Source organism: Panthera tigris, chromosome A1 (genome assembly GCF_018350195.1).
Source record: "Panthera tigris isolate Pti1 chromosome A1, P.tigris_Pti1_mat1.1, whole genome shotgun sequence".
Lineage (NCBI taxonomy): Eukaryota > Metazoa > Chordata > Mammalia > Carnivora > Felidae > Panthera > Panthera tigris.
Window position 1 is genome coordinate 177,561,556 of NC_056660.1, and position 13,660 is coordinate 177,575,215.

General features: G+C 43.2%; 1 protein-coding gene and 1 long non-coding RNA gene across 6 annotated transcripts in view; one reads left to right on the forward strand and one right to left on the reverse strand.

Moving 5' to 3' along the window:
* LOC122240371 overlaps window positions 1-9,704 on the forward strand; it is a 34,952-nt gene extending 25,248 nt beyond the window's left edge. The window contains exon 3 of the long non-coding RNA XR_006219997.1: window positions 8,757-9,704. This is a non-coding gene — a long non-coding RNA (uncharacterized LOC122240371). The remainder of the gene's footprint in view (window positions 1-8,756) is intronic.
* Window positions 1-13,660, reverse strand: part of KCNIP1 (potassium voltage-gated channel interacting protein 1) — a 339,287-nt gene that overhangs the window by 54,673 nt on the left and 270,954 nt on the right. The gene's annotated exons all lie outside the window — the stretch shown is intronic.

The following is a 13,660-nucleotide window of genomic DNA, read 5'->3' on the forward strand; positions in this document are numbered from 1 at the left end:
GGAATGTTCTTCTGCAGTTGGCATAAAAATAATGCCAATAATTGCATTTGGAGTTTTCTTTTCTTTAAAAGGTGTAAAGAAATGAAAGAATTCCTCAGAGCACCATCTTTGAGCTCTTGATTCTACCAGGAAGCAAATTATTTAACTGCAAGATGGTTATGGTTCAGAGAGAAAATCATTACTATTCCCATCACTGGTCAAAATGGGAAAATTATTTCTGTGTTCTTTTCCTAGCCCTTATCTTGCAGCCCTTTTGGGGGCACTGGCTGGGTTTGTTTAAATTAGTTTTATAGGGGTGCCTGGCTGGCTCAGTCAGAAGAGCGTGCAATTCTTGATCTTAGGGTCATGAGTTTGAGCCCCACGTCGAAGGTAAAGATTACTAAAAAATAAATAAAGAAAGAAAGAAAGAAAGAAAGAAAGAAAGAAAGAAAGAAAGAAATAAAACTTAAAAAATAAATTAGTTTTATAATGATGATGATAACTGTACAATAGGAAAGTAATGACATCTTCCTTTTTTCTTTCCTTCTTCCCTTTCCTCTCTTCTTCTCTTTCTCTGTTACCACGCTTGTGCGAACACAAAAATAAAGGCTTTTCCCATCAGGAAGTTCACAATATCTAAAAAGTCCTTTAGGATTTTTCCTTTGCAAGTTCTGTTTCACCTTTTCAATTATTTTGCGTTATTGTAGTTTCCCAACAGATATTTGGTGAAAAAATACTATGCCCTAACTTTAAGTTAGGGTGCAGAATTATTTCCATTTTGCAGATAAGAAAACAGGAGCAAAGAGACAGAAATAAATGCTATTAACATTTTCCTTGGATCAGGCATTGTGCTGGACTTTCACACGGGTCTTCTCTTTTATTTTAATTGTCATAACAACCAATTAGATGCTCACTGGTGGCCAGCTTCCAGAAGAAGCTCAGAAAGGGTGAAGTGTCTCCCAGGAGGTGACACAGCTGGTTGGTGGCAGAGGCCAGACTGAGTTCAGATCTCTGTATCCTTTCATTCGGCATTTCTCTGGTTCCCCTGGTCAGGAGTGGGGTGGGTGGTTAGGGATGGGGTTTGGAGTTGGTCCTGATCCCCAACTTTCCTGTTTCTGCTCAGTTCTTTCCCTTGGGCCCTTTGCTTCTCTCTCCAGGAACAACTATGGTACCAATAGCCACCCCCACCCCACTGGGTTAGATATTCTACACATTTTATCTCATTTGGTCCCAGCAATGATTTGACTTCTTTTCTAGTCGTTAATGCCCCTGATGGGATATTTATGGATTTATGGGATGGGGCAGATGCTGAAATGTAAAAAAACAAAACAAAGCAACAAAAAAACCTCAATGCATCTAGCTGGAAACCTATCTCTCATATGCACATTGGGAAGAGGTGTCCAGCTCCAAGCAGCTTCCCGCAGAATCCAACTGGGCTGGTTTTCCATCCCAGGCTTCAGCACCTGAGTAGTCAATTCTCAAAGCCACATCTGTTTGTTTGATTTTGATTTATCACCACCCCATGGAGCCCGGGGGCAAGGAAGACTATGGTAGGATTGCTTTCTGGTTTTTCCTCTGCGATTTTAGAAAACCCTTAGGAAGGACCATTCCAAATACCTTAGGAGATCAATTTGGGGAGGATCCTGAACTCTGCTGCAACAATTCCATATCCGTTAGGATGAACTTCAGGACCCCCTCTCTCCATACCACCCCAAATGTTCAGCCTGCAGACTCCTTCAACATTCTGCCCTTCCCTACCAGGGTCCTAGGCTGAGGAAGGAGAAATGTAGGTCTCTTTGCTTAAAGCAGGCCAGAACACAGGAGTTCACATTGCCCAGCAGGGAAGAGTAATGAGCACATTTATCAATGAGGCACAATGTTTGTGTCAATTGTCAGCGCGAATCATTTGTTGGTTAGAGCAAAACCTAACTGCCATTGGTGGAAATTCATTTGCAAATGAAGTCAGTGAGATATGGCATTTAGATATCCACTGACACGTTTCCATGTTTACCTCCTTTGCTTTCTCAGGAGGGATCCAGGCTCTGCTGGAATTTCAACAGAAATTCCCATTCCATACACACACTGTTTCCATCCTTTCTATCTTTGCCTCCCCTCTTCACTGCTTTCTTCCTTCCTGCCATCCTACCTTCCCCTCTCGTCCCACCAATATCATATTTCCTGTGTACTATGCCCCAGGCACTGGGGATACACCACTGACTAAGATCTATCTCAGCCACCAAGGAGACTCCAGTCCAGTGACTGTCCTTACAAACAGAACCACAGATGGGGCACCAGTTCTAACCAGCTATGTTCCCAACAGAATGCATTTGATATTGCCTTCCTGACCTGCAGAACTTGACTTGCACTGCCCATTCTCTTGTCTATTTCCCCATATGGAATGCTTGCTCTTCTTTTCTATGCCAAATAAAACCAATTCAGCCATCTGCTCTCTTTTCTCTGAATGCAGAACATGTATTTGTCAGTCATGTGTTTTTTGGGAGAAATCTCTTGCTTTAGTTTCTTGCATTACTAATTAACTCTCAATTACAATGGTAAGAGTTATTACTGCTGTAGGAAGGCAGCATGACAGGGACATGAGATCTGAAGGCAGATTTGGGTCTATTCATGTCTCTGACATTTACTAGCTGGATGACTTTCAAATAACTTGACTTTGCTGAGTCTTCATTTTCTCACCTGTCAAATGAAGACAGGTGGTACTTCCTGGGTCTCAGGACACCTCTGTTGGCCATGAATACAAGGATGGTTTCAAGCGCTCTGGCAGAAGCATCCACTTTCCTTCAAGGAAGGTGTTTTCCTCCTACCCCCAAGGGATCTGTCTTCAAGGTCCTGTCCAGGGCCCAACGTGAACAGTCCGTGGACTGAGCTTTGAAAACTGGAAGGAGGTATGTTTGCTTATATATATTTTTATCCACACATATAAGATGTCCCAACCCAATTATTTTATGGGATCATAGAATATTAGAGGGGCAAAGTAAGTCTGAGGACATACCCTCAAGAATTCTCCAGTGACCACTGATTCTCAACCCTATAACACCTGAGGGGAAGACACATTTTATTGGGAACACTGGCCAAGGCATTGACTCTTGTTTGATGATATGGGGAGTGAACTGGATAGAAGATTTCAGAATCTCTAAGAGGCAGATGTGTGTAATCAAGGACAGTTCCCTAAATGATTCTTCTATGTGCCCTTCCCCCATTAGAACCACTCAGACTCCTTTAAAAATATTATGAAATATTTCAGACATAGGAAGAGGCAGGAAAATAATATGATGATACTCATATACCTATTTTGGGAGACAGCTATCCTTATCTATCTATCAATCAGTAGAACTGAAGCCCATATACCCTGCTCAGATTGCACTCATGTCCCCCCCGCCCCAGGAACCATATACTGAATTTGGTTATTTTTACTTCCATACATTTCTTTTTAGTTTTACTACACACACACATGTATGTGTATATTCCTTAAATAGTATACAGCATCATTTTATATGTCATTACATTTTATATAGGTAGAATCATACCACACCGAAACTTCTGCAACTTGCTTTTTATTGCTTTGCTCAGTCAAGCCTGTGTTTATGAAATTCACCCACGTTGACACGGGCAGCTGTGGTTAATTTTCATGTTGTATTATATTCCATTTGGTGACTATGCTGTGCTAAATACACTATTCAACTGTTGGTAGATTGTTAGGCTATCACTTTTAGGCTATTGTAAATGAGGTGGCTCTGCTCATTATTGAACATGCTCCTGTAGCCCATTTGCAAGAGTTCCTTTAGGGCGGTGGTTTCAATGGGGATTTTGCCCCCCAGGAGGCACGTGGCAACAATATCTGGAGACCTTTTTGGTTGTCAGAACTGGGGGATGCTAGTGGCATCTGGTGGATAGAGGCCGGGCGTGCTGCTAAATATCCTACAATGCACAGAATATCACAACAAAGAAATCCCTGTCCCCAGTGTCAACAGTGAGGAGGCGGAGAAACCCTGCTTCAGGGTGACTGGTAGCATTGCTGCATCACAGACTCTTTACTAAGCATCGTCACGCTGTTTTCCAAAATGGTTGTAGTAAACTTACACCCAAACCAGTGGCCTGTGTAAGGACTCCCACACACCTCCATTTTATAGATTGGAAACCTGAGGTGCTGAGTGACAGGGACAAGGGTATGGAATGACATTCAAAAAACTTTGACAAAGACACAGATGTTGTTGTATTTTTCCAGAGAGGACACATCAAAGGAAGATAAATCTAGTCCTTCAATGCAAGAGACATTTACACAGTGTCTACTATGTTCCAGGAGCCATACTTGACACACATTGTCTCTTGTCTTCTTCAACTGCAGAGCTTGGTACATGAGGATCACACAGCACACGTCATGGCATGGACTTTGAGGTCAGAGGACCTGGTTTTGGGTTCCTGAGCAGTTATTTGCCAGCCCTGTGCCTCGTGAAAGTTACTCGACTGCTCTAAACTTCAGTTTCCTCACCTGTAAGACAGGGCTTGTACCCAGTACCTACATCACAGTGGTGTTGTGCCAGAGGAAATGCAGTGGTGGCCCATGAATATTAGCGGTCATCAGCATCGTCATCACTCATTTATAGATAAGGAATGGAGCCTCAGAGTTTGAATATGTTGCAAAAGTGGTAAGTTGTAAGTGGTAGCAATAGAATTTGAACTCAGGTCTGTCTGACTCCAAAGTCCATCTCATTTCAATTGTGTCATGTTGCTCCCCAAGAGGGGAGCGCTCCTAGTCCCATCCCACTAATCTGGACTTTGGGGCAGAGGGTGTAGCCCATATGAATTACTAAAAGTCAGCTTTCATCAAATACTTTTAAATGACACATTTGAATAGTTTCATGAATATTTAGTAACTCAACTAAGTAAAACAAATGCTGCCAAGGCTTAAGTGCCCTGGGGACCTGCTGGAGTAGATCGACAAGGATGATCCATAATTATAATACGGACTTGCGTGCAAACGGTGATGCTGCAGAGTATGAAAACACCTCACTCTCTTACAAATTATGACTCTCTCCTTTACTATGTTACTGCTGTTAACCTGCTCCATCTTTGAAGACAAACCAACTGAAACCTATCGCATCTGCAAAGGATCACAAATTTAGTATTAGTGGTGTCAGAATGAACGATGCTTGCCTTCCTACACCCTATTTGCAATCATGTCCTCCAATTTCTCCTCCACTCCCCACCCCACCCCCTTTCCTCCTGGGAAGACATTTGTCTTTAGAGACTGGCAATGAGGCATTTGCCATTATACACATTATGACATATTTTACATATGCTCCAAGAAGCTGGGGCTAAATTACACTGGTGAGTTATTAAAAACAGCTCTCAATGCTATTATTATTTATTGCATTTCCAACTCTCTGCAGCAGCTGATTACACTGCTTAATCTTGTATTTTTTTTTTAATTCCCCCTTCCCTGAAATTAATTCTCCCTGCAATGAATAAGCAGGGTCAGCTGCACTGAGTACCCATCGGGAAAGAAAGTTTGGATTCTAGAGAAGAGTTTGATTGACAGCTCTGGGACCAAGCCTCTCTTTCTTCAGGGGAGGAAGTCATTCACTTGAAATATGAGCACCTTTTCTCCAAAGTACTTCCAGAGTTTTCCAAATCACAGGTCTCTCCATGCTGGTCCCCTCCATACAGTGTCTGTTGCCATCTCTGACTGTCATCGAAGGTCTTCAGTGCCATGGCCACTGCTCACCTCCCAGCCTCACCTCCCACAGCCCTGCCTCTCCACCCAGGATGCAGTCATCCGCGGGACTTACAGTTCCTCCAGGGCCAGGCTTTGACTTGTGAGCCTTCCTACCTAAGGGCCATTTCACTTGAAATCCTACCTCCACCCTTATTTCCTTGGCCAACACCTTTTCCTTTCAGACTCAGCTTAGGAAATATCTCATTTGGAAAGCCTCCCCAGTGTGGAACCCGAGTGTTTCTCCCCTGCCTCCATGAAACCTTGCACTTAATGTGGATTGTAGCTCTTGACACACTGTATTGTCATTGTGTGTTTACGTATCTGTTTCTTGTCACACTGAACTACATGAGAGCAAGTTGTTCAAGTTCCCAGTATGAGGCCTACTGCAAGTTAGTGCTTTAGAAACTAAGAAATCCCAAACTTGGAAGTAGTTAGTGGAGTAGAAAGAGCCAAAGCTCTTGAATTAGGCATTTATGCTTTCATTCATTCATTCATTCATTCACTCAACAAATATTTATTGAGCATCTGTTATGAACCAGGCACTATACTAAGCCCTAGAGATACAATGATTAGAAATCAATGGTTATAGTGTTAATGGCCTAATAAGGGAGAGGTATAAAACTCAAATAGCAGCATAAGCATATAATTATAAACTGTGATAAGTGCTATAAGAGAAAAATACTCAGTTATGACAACATAAACACAGAGCCCAACCCACACCAAAATTGGTGTAGGGAGTATCATCAGTGATGCCTTTCTTGAAGAAGTGATACTTGACCTAAGAGCTGCAGGATGAATAGGTGTTAACATGGGTAAGAGCACTTAAGGAATAAGTGAAAGCATGTGCAAAGGTCCTGAGGTGAGTGGCAGCCTGAGTGCTCAAGAGGTGCCTGGGAACTGACTGAAGGCCAGTGTAGGGGCCCAGGGAATGGGCACGGATGGAGGGGATATGATGGAAGATAAGACTGGGAGGCACTCAGGGGGTAGGCCACACAGAGTTTGGTAGACCATGTTATGGATTTGTCTAGCCTGGGCACAATGTGTTTTAAACAAAGGAATAACATCATGAGTGAGAGAGAAAGAGAGAGAGCAAGCATGTGTGTGTGTGTGTGTGTGTTGTATGTTTTAAAATGCCTGTGATGGAGAGAACAGAATGGAAGGTGACAAAGTACACAGATATTGTGGGGTATATACCTGTAAACTGCCTCAGATGACACGATGGCAAGATGGACTTAATGACTGAAGCACCAGTTGGAGGTGGGAAGTCTTCCAGAAGTCCTCATAGAGACACCTGGATCATATGTCAGGGTCGCAGACCTGCTCCAGGATGTGCCTCTTCCAATGCAGAAACTCATACTGGGGTTAGCTGGTTTGGGGGCCTCTGCTTTAGAGTTAACCTCCCAGGGCCTGTCCTACCTGAACTGAGGATGATTTATAGTTTATGCATCTAAGGTAAAGAGGTCAGAGAGCGAACTTCACCTCTAAATTCTGCCTTTGACTTCTAGGTCTTGACAATGTTAATTCAACTCCAGACTGGACTTAATTTTCTACCTTGGGAAGAATGGGACCTGGGATGTCATATGATTCATCTTTCCATTCTATCCATCCATCAATTTCTATCTCCCATTCATCTATCCATCCATCCATCCATCCATCCACCCATCCAACAAATATTCCCTGGGACAACACTGGAGAAGTGTCTAGGACATGGCCTCTTGATCCCTAATACAAGAGCGAGATCCCTTGCTCTTCCCTGGTCCACATCTGTCATTATGAGTTAGCGTCTCTCAGCTATAGCCACGGGGATGGAGTCTGACCCAGACACTTCACAGAATTTTGTTCTTTCAGTTCTTTGGTTGCTGAATTGGAGCCACAGGCAAACCCTGCATTCTTTTCTCCTGATTTAATTGGCCTATTATTTTAAACTTTTGTAGATAAGGGAATAAAAAAGTCAGTGGAATATTGTATTCATCACATTCAAATTAATATGCTTCATTACCATAAGACAAGAAGTGTAGTTGCAATATTTTCTCAAAACTTTTAATTGAACAGAGCATGGGAGGGAGTAAAGCAAAAATGGAAACCACCAAGCTCAGATGTTGTTTTTCACTTTCTCAGAATGTGTGCTGTTTGTGATCCACTCATCTCATTAGTGTTAATTATGAACAAAAATAAAATGGCATTTAACACTGTGCTGAGACTTTAATTAAAGACAAACCTTCATACCCAGGAACTCTCTGAAGTCCAAGGTAGTTATTCTAAAATGGTATAAACATCTGCTGAGCCAGTGGTACCCCTATACCCACTCCATCCCCTACTGTTGGAAGGCCACTTCTAGATGGAAGCCATCCATCCATCCATCCATCCATCCACCCATCCCTTCAACAGATAAGATTTAACTTGCTCATTTAAACTCTAATGTAGTTCTGGGGCAAGAAAACAAATATTTGTTAAGTACCACTGTATTTATCATTTTAAATACATTATCTGAAGGCTGATAGAACAGAAGGAATACAGGGAACATTCAAGTAAGGGTAGTTAGTAGTACTATTCACATTATCCCATTTAATCATCAAATGGTTCCACAAGGTGGGGGCAAATTATTATTGCATGTAATTTATAGGAACTAAAACCAAAGTCCATAGAAATTAGGTCACTTGCTGAAGGTCATATTGACTCCATATTTTCCTGCTTTACAATGCTAAGCTAGAAAGAGTATTCTGAATTATCTAAATACAGTTATTCATTAATTCAACAGATCATTTATTGTGTGCCAAGGTCTGTGCTAGCCGCTGGAGAGAGCGCAGTCCCATTGCTTATAGGTTCAGTGGGGTAGGTAGACAATTGGATGGTGATGACAAGTCAGTCAGTGATGGGTGCTAAGATTAGCAGAAGGACTGAGAGCATGATGAAGGGACACCGGGCCCAGCCTGGGAATCCGGGAAGGGTCCTCCAAGGAGGTAAGACTAGTGGAACAGTTTCATCGGAGATTCCTAAGAAGGATCCAGTGAGAAAGGAGCCTTCTTCTCTTCTTCTCTTCCAGAGATGGGCAACCTTGAGTCCAAGTGGACTTCCAAGAAATATCTGGAAACCGTTCCCACACAGCATGCCAATGAGTGACCAACCACATTCATCTGGGCTACCGTGCACGAGGCTCCATGGATAGTGATGAAGCATCAGTGTCTGGCACAGACTAGGCACTGCTATATATTTGCATTCCCTCCTCCCCTGTCATCGTTCCCCAACTCTGTCTGGTTTCTGAGTTCTGATATCCTAACTGGGTTCCTCCCCTGCAGGCCCAGAGTTTCTTTATTTGGAGGAAAAATCAACACAAGAGAGCAATCACTGATATGGTCAGGGATTCAGGGATTTCTAGGGCTGACATAGTGTTAGGACAATTAACTCACCGCTCATTGACAAGGGAGGAGGTGGTGGTCCAGACCAGGGCAAGCCATCTCACCCATGTCAAACAGCAGAAGCAGGACTTGGGACTCAAGACTCAAGGCTCTTGACTTCAGTTTGATGGTATTTCCCTTATCCCAGCCCTGCCCAGTGGAGAACATTTTAGGAGAGCCTAGTATAGGATGCTAGGTGGAAGGCCAGGGTGCTATAGAAAGTGATTCTTGCCCAAAGAGTATCTTCCTGTTTATCCACCTATGCTTTACCTCCTCCCCTCCCCCATCACCCAGAGCCTCACTGCACAGGGACTCTGGCTCTCTGTGACTTGCCCTGTTGGCTAAATAGCAGCTCGAGGGTTTCCCCTCTTAAGCTCCATCTTCAGTGTAAAGGAAAACAGTTTCAAAGAAAGGCACATATTGCTATGGGCCTTCCCACATCTGTTCCCTGAGATTTCCTTTAGGAGTGAAACCTGTGGCTCAAAGTGGCCAGCCCAGGCCTAGGATCTCCTCAGTCACAGTGACTGGTTCAGAGATGGGCACGTGACTCGATCAGAGCCAATAAGATTCTGAGAAATTCTGACATTCACTTACAGGGGTCAATAAATACTCTTTGGCTTAAAACAATAGTGGTTGGTTTTGTCACTTGCAACCTAAAGAATCCTGAGTGACGAAATAATAAACATAGTAAATAATAAGAATTGAGTGCTTACTCTGTCCAGGTACTGTTCTGAGTTCTTAATTTTGCCAACTTACTTGGTATTCACAGCAACCTGATAGACAAGCAATATGGTTATCCTTACATTAGACTTGGTGAGGTTAAATAACTTACTGAGTGAGAGTCACCTCGCAGGTAAGTGATGGAACCACTGTTTGCCCTGCAGGAGCCCAGCTCTTGAGCTCTTGTTCTTGACAACAGTGCAATACTGCCACTACGTATGTATTCTTTTCAGTTAAGACCCCAGAGTCCTCTTTTGCATTGCTGGTCCTCTCACGAGACGGTTCCTCACCCAGTCTGCCCAAATTCTCGGGAAGGACCAGATCGATTTCATGAGGTCCCCTGCATGGAAGTAGTTTGCTTGTGCAAATATGTCCCTCCCAGGGGCCTGCTTACCACCCTAGGCCATGCTTCTATCATTGGGGGTGTGTTTCTTTGGATTATTAATAATTGTAATTACAGCAATCACAGCTTTTACTTGTTTAACACCTGCTACATGCCAAGCCCTCTTTTAAGTACTATGTACACATTATCTCGTTTCATCCTTAGAAAAGAGAAAAGGTGAAGTTGACTATCATGTCCCAGGCCCTAGAAGCAGGAAGTGTTCTCGACATCAGAGTCTGCTGGAAGAACCCTGACTCCTGGGTTTCTTGGGTCTGTGAACCTCCAGAAAGAGGAGTGGGCAGGGACCCAATGCACAGACAACACAAGAAAGACCAGAATGGTTCATCCGCTCCAACAATAGCTGTGGGACAGAAGGCAAACCAGTTCTCCACCCCCCAGGTATCCTTGGTCAGATGGATAAGATGAAGAGTGAAAATACAGAAAGGACTTCTCAACAGCCAGCAACTAGAAAAAAGACCAGGTGGAAATACCCAAAATATCAACTGTGGCTCTTTTTGCTGTTGGGTTATTAGGGATACTTATATTTTCCCTATTCCTTCACAGAGTTGCTAAATTTTCCACAACAAGCATGACTTACTTTTATGCTCATACAAAAATGAAACAAAACAGCAGCCCATTATGAAAACTAATATAAAAAAAAATCAGGGTTCCTTGGAGAAATTGCTGGTTCCAGGGCTAAGTCAGGAAATACACAAAATGAGCATAGACCATCTTGTAGTTCCAGAGAGTAAGGAAGTGCTTGAAAACAAACAACTCCCCCCACCCAGTATTGATGAGGATATGTCAGAGACATAGGAGCCAACTGACAGAGCTTCCAATGGCCAAGGAAGGAATAATTTGAACAAAAAAAAAAAAAAAAAAAGTAAAACAATATTGGATTATAGCCCAAAGTGTAAACATAAATATTCATGAGTCCGTACTAATTTAAACAAATTTCTTGTGCAGAAGAATTCCAAATAATTTATATAGATACTCCACCCTGAAGGAGGTGGAACATAACTCCCTGCTCTTTAAGTGTGGTTTGTGCAGTGACTTCCTTCCAAAGAGAACAGTGTGGAAAGCGGGAGGGAGAGAAACTTTACAGAGGAGAAACCTGACAAGAACTACCTCAGCCAGGTGGTCAAGGTCAACATCACAGTAATAAGCTACGTGATTATAAGTATCCTTGACACGATGTGATGTGGATGGCCCTTCACCCTGTCCTCCACCTAGAACCCATAACTTCGGTCTAAGCATGAGAAAAACTTCAGGGTAAACCCAAATGAGGGATATCCTGCAAAACACCTTCACAGTAAACTCATCAAAACTGTCATGGCCATCAATAGGAAGAGAAATATGAGAAACTGTCACAGCTAGGAGGAGCCTCAGGAGACATGATGACTAAGTAACGTGATATCTTGGATGGGATCCTAAAACAGAAAGGGCACATTAAGTAGAAACTAAGGAAATCTGAATTAAGAATGGACTTTAGTTAATAATAATGCAGCAGTATTGGTTCATTAGTGGTGAGCTAAGGTAAGATATTAATAAGGAGGAAGCTGGATGAGGGGCATATGGGAACTTTCTATACTGTTTTTGCAGCTTTTCTGTAAACTTAAAGCTATGCTAAAATGAAAAGTTTATTTTAAGAAGTGAGATGGAAACGGGATGCCAGCAATAGCAGATGCATATTATAGAGGCTAGGGATGATCACTCAGTTCTGGCAGCAGCTGAGCTGGAAGGAGATACTGTTCAACTCCCAGTGAGTCTTACTTTGCTTTTGTTCCCTTAGAAAAATCTGGAGCTCTGTAAATAAGTCTGTTTGCTGGACTGGAAAGGAGCAAGGTTATTGTATCTAACTGGCCTTCCCCAAGTCCCACAGGGATTTCATGGCAGTTAGATTCATTAACTTGGTATTTTCTAATCATTAACGCTGATCAATAATCCACTGGGTCTGGTCCTTAAATCAATTGCCCCATTAATGAGAATGAAAGCACCATTTTATTATCAAGCCCTGGACCTTTTGCAGAAAAGGCTTCTGGGGTTTTCAGCTGCCCTACTTGCTACTGCACATTGGGTTAATTAAACTCCCACTCATGTCCCTCAAGCCTCATGCTTGTGACTTGGAACAAAATTAGTCAGAGGGTAAAACTTCTAGGAGCATGGACTAGAGTCTTCATTCAGGATGACAGTGAGCCAGCTAAGTTTTTCTGAGGACCTACTAAGTACCCAAGTCTCTGGTCAAATGTCATCTCCTCAGAGAGACGCCTCCCACCTTTTACCACTGTATCTAAAACATCAATGCTCATATACTCAGGGGCCACTGCTTTAGTTTCCTTCAGAGTATTCATCACTGTTTGATATCATATTTAATATGTCTGTTTATTGTTGTTTTTGTTTTGCCTCCCACTAAACAGAAAGCCCCATGAGAGGCTTGATCTTGAAAGTGATGGCAGGCCACAGAAAGGAGTGGCATGGCCAGACTTGTGTTCTGGAAAGCTGACTCTGCCTGGAGTGTGAGCACAGGGCTGGAGGAGGCTGTAGACAGGATTCGAGGGAGGTGAAACAGGACTGGAGAAAACTGGAGACAGAATTACAGGAGAGAGCTAGATTGGGGGAGGGTATGGACGGGACTGGAGTCTCATTGCAGGGCGGGTGAATGCACACAGGGAGCTGGGGGGCAGTTCCGGGATCTAGTGAGACACGGTGCTGATGGGGTGGAGAGGACAATTGCCCCAGGTTCTTAGGAGGTGGAAAGGACAGGGGAGGTTAGATGACCGGCTGCGGGTGAAAAGGGAAGATGTCAAGGGTGACCCCGGGTCTCTGCTTTGGGCACCAGTCCCTGAGGCTGGGAACACTGGAGAAGGACAGACATAAGACATGACCTATGATCAGCTGTTATCATATGTCATAGGAAAAGGGCATTTGATGTGGAATCCAGATAGTTTTCTTTCTGTTCTGGTAACCCTGACAGTGCCCCCCACTCCCTGTCTTCCATAGCAGAAACGCTGGAGGCTGAAGCTAACATCCCCAGGAACTGACCCAGGAGAGAGTGTGTGGGAAGGAGGGGCTGGTGGGGTGAGACATGAAGCCTCAGGCCACCTCCCTCCTGGTTCCTATAGACATGTGAGGTGTGCACAACGTTAGTCGGACCCCTCAGGGTGGTGCAGTGGGAATGAACAAGTGGGTAGCCGTGCAATATATAATATTACATTATATATACTCTATTATTATGTTGAATTGCAAAGACATGAGAAGGGCTTCTCATTACAGAAAAATCAGAAGTGTTAGACTCTGAACCCCAGCTGGCACTGCCCTGTGATGTACTTCAAGCAGACAAATTAGTGCTTTGTATTAAAAACATTCTCCTTTAAATATTAAGGGGGGTAAAGTTTTCCAGTTTTTTTTTTTTTTTTTTTTTTTTTTTTTTTTTTTTTTTTTTAGCATGGC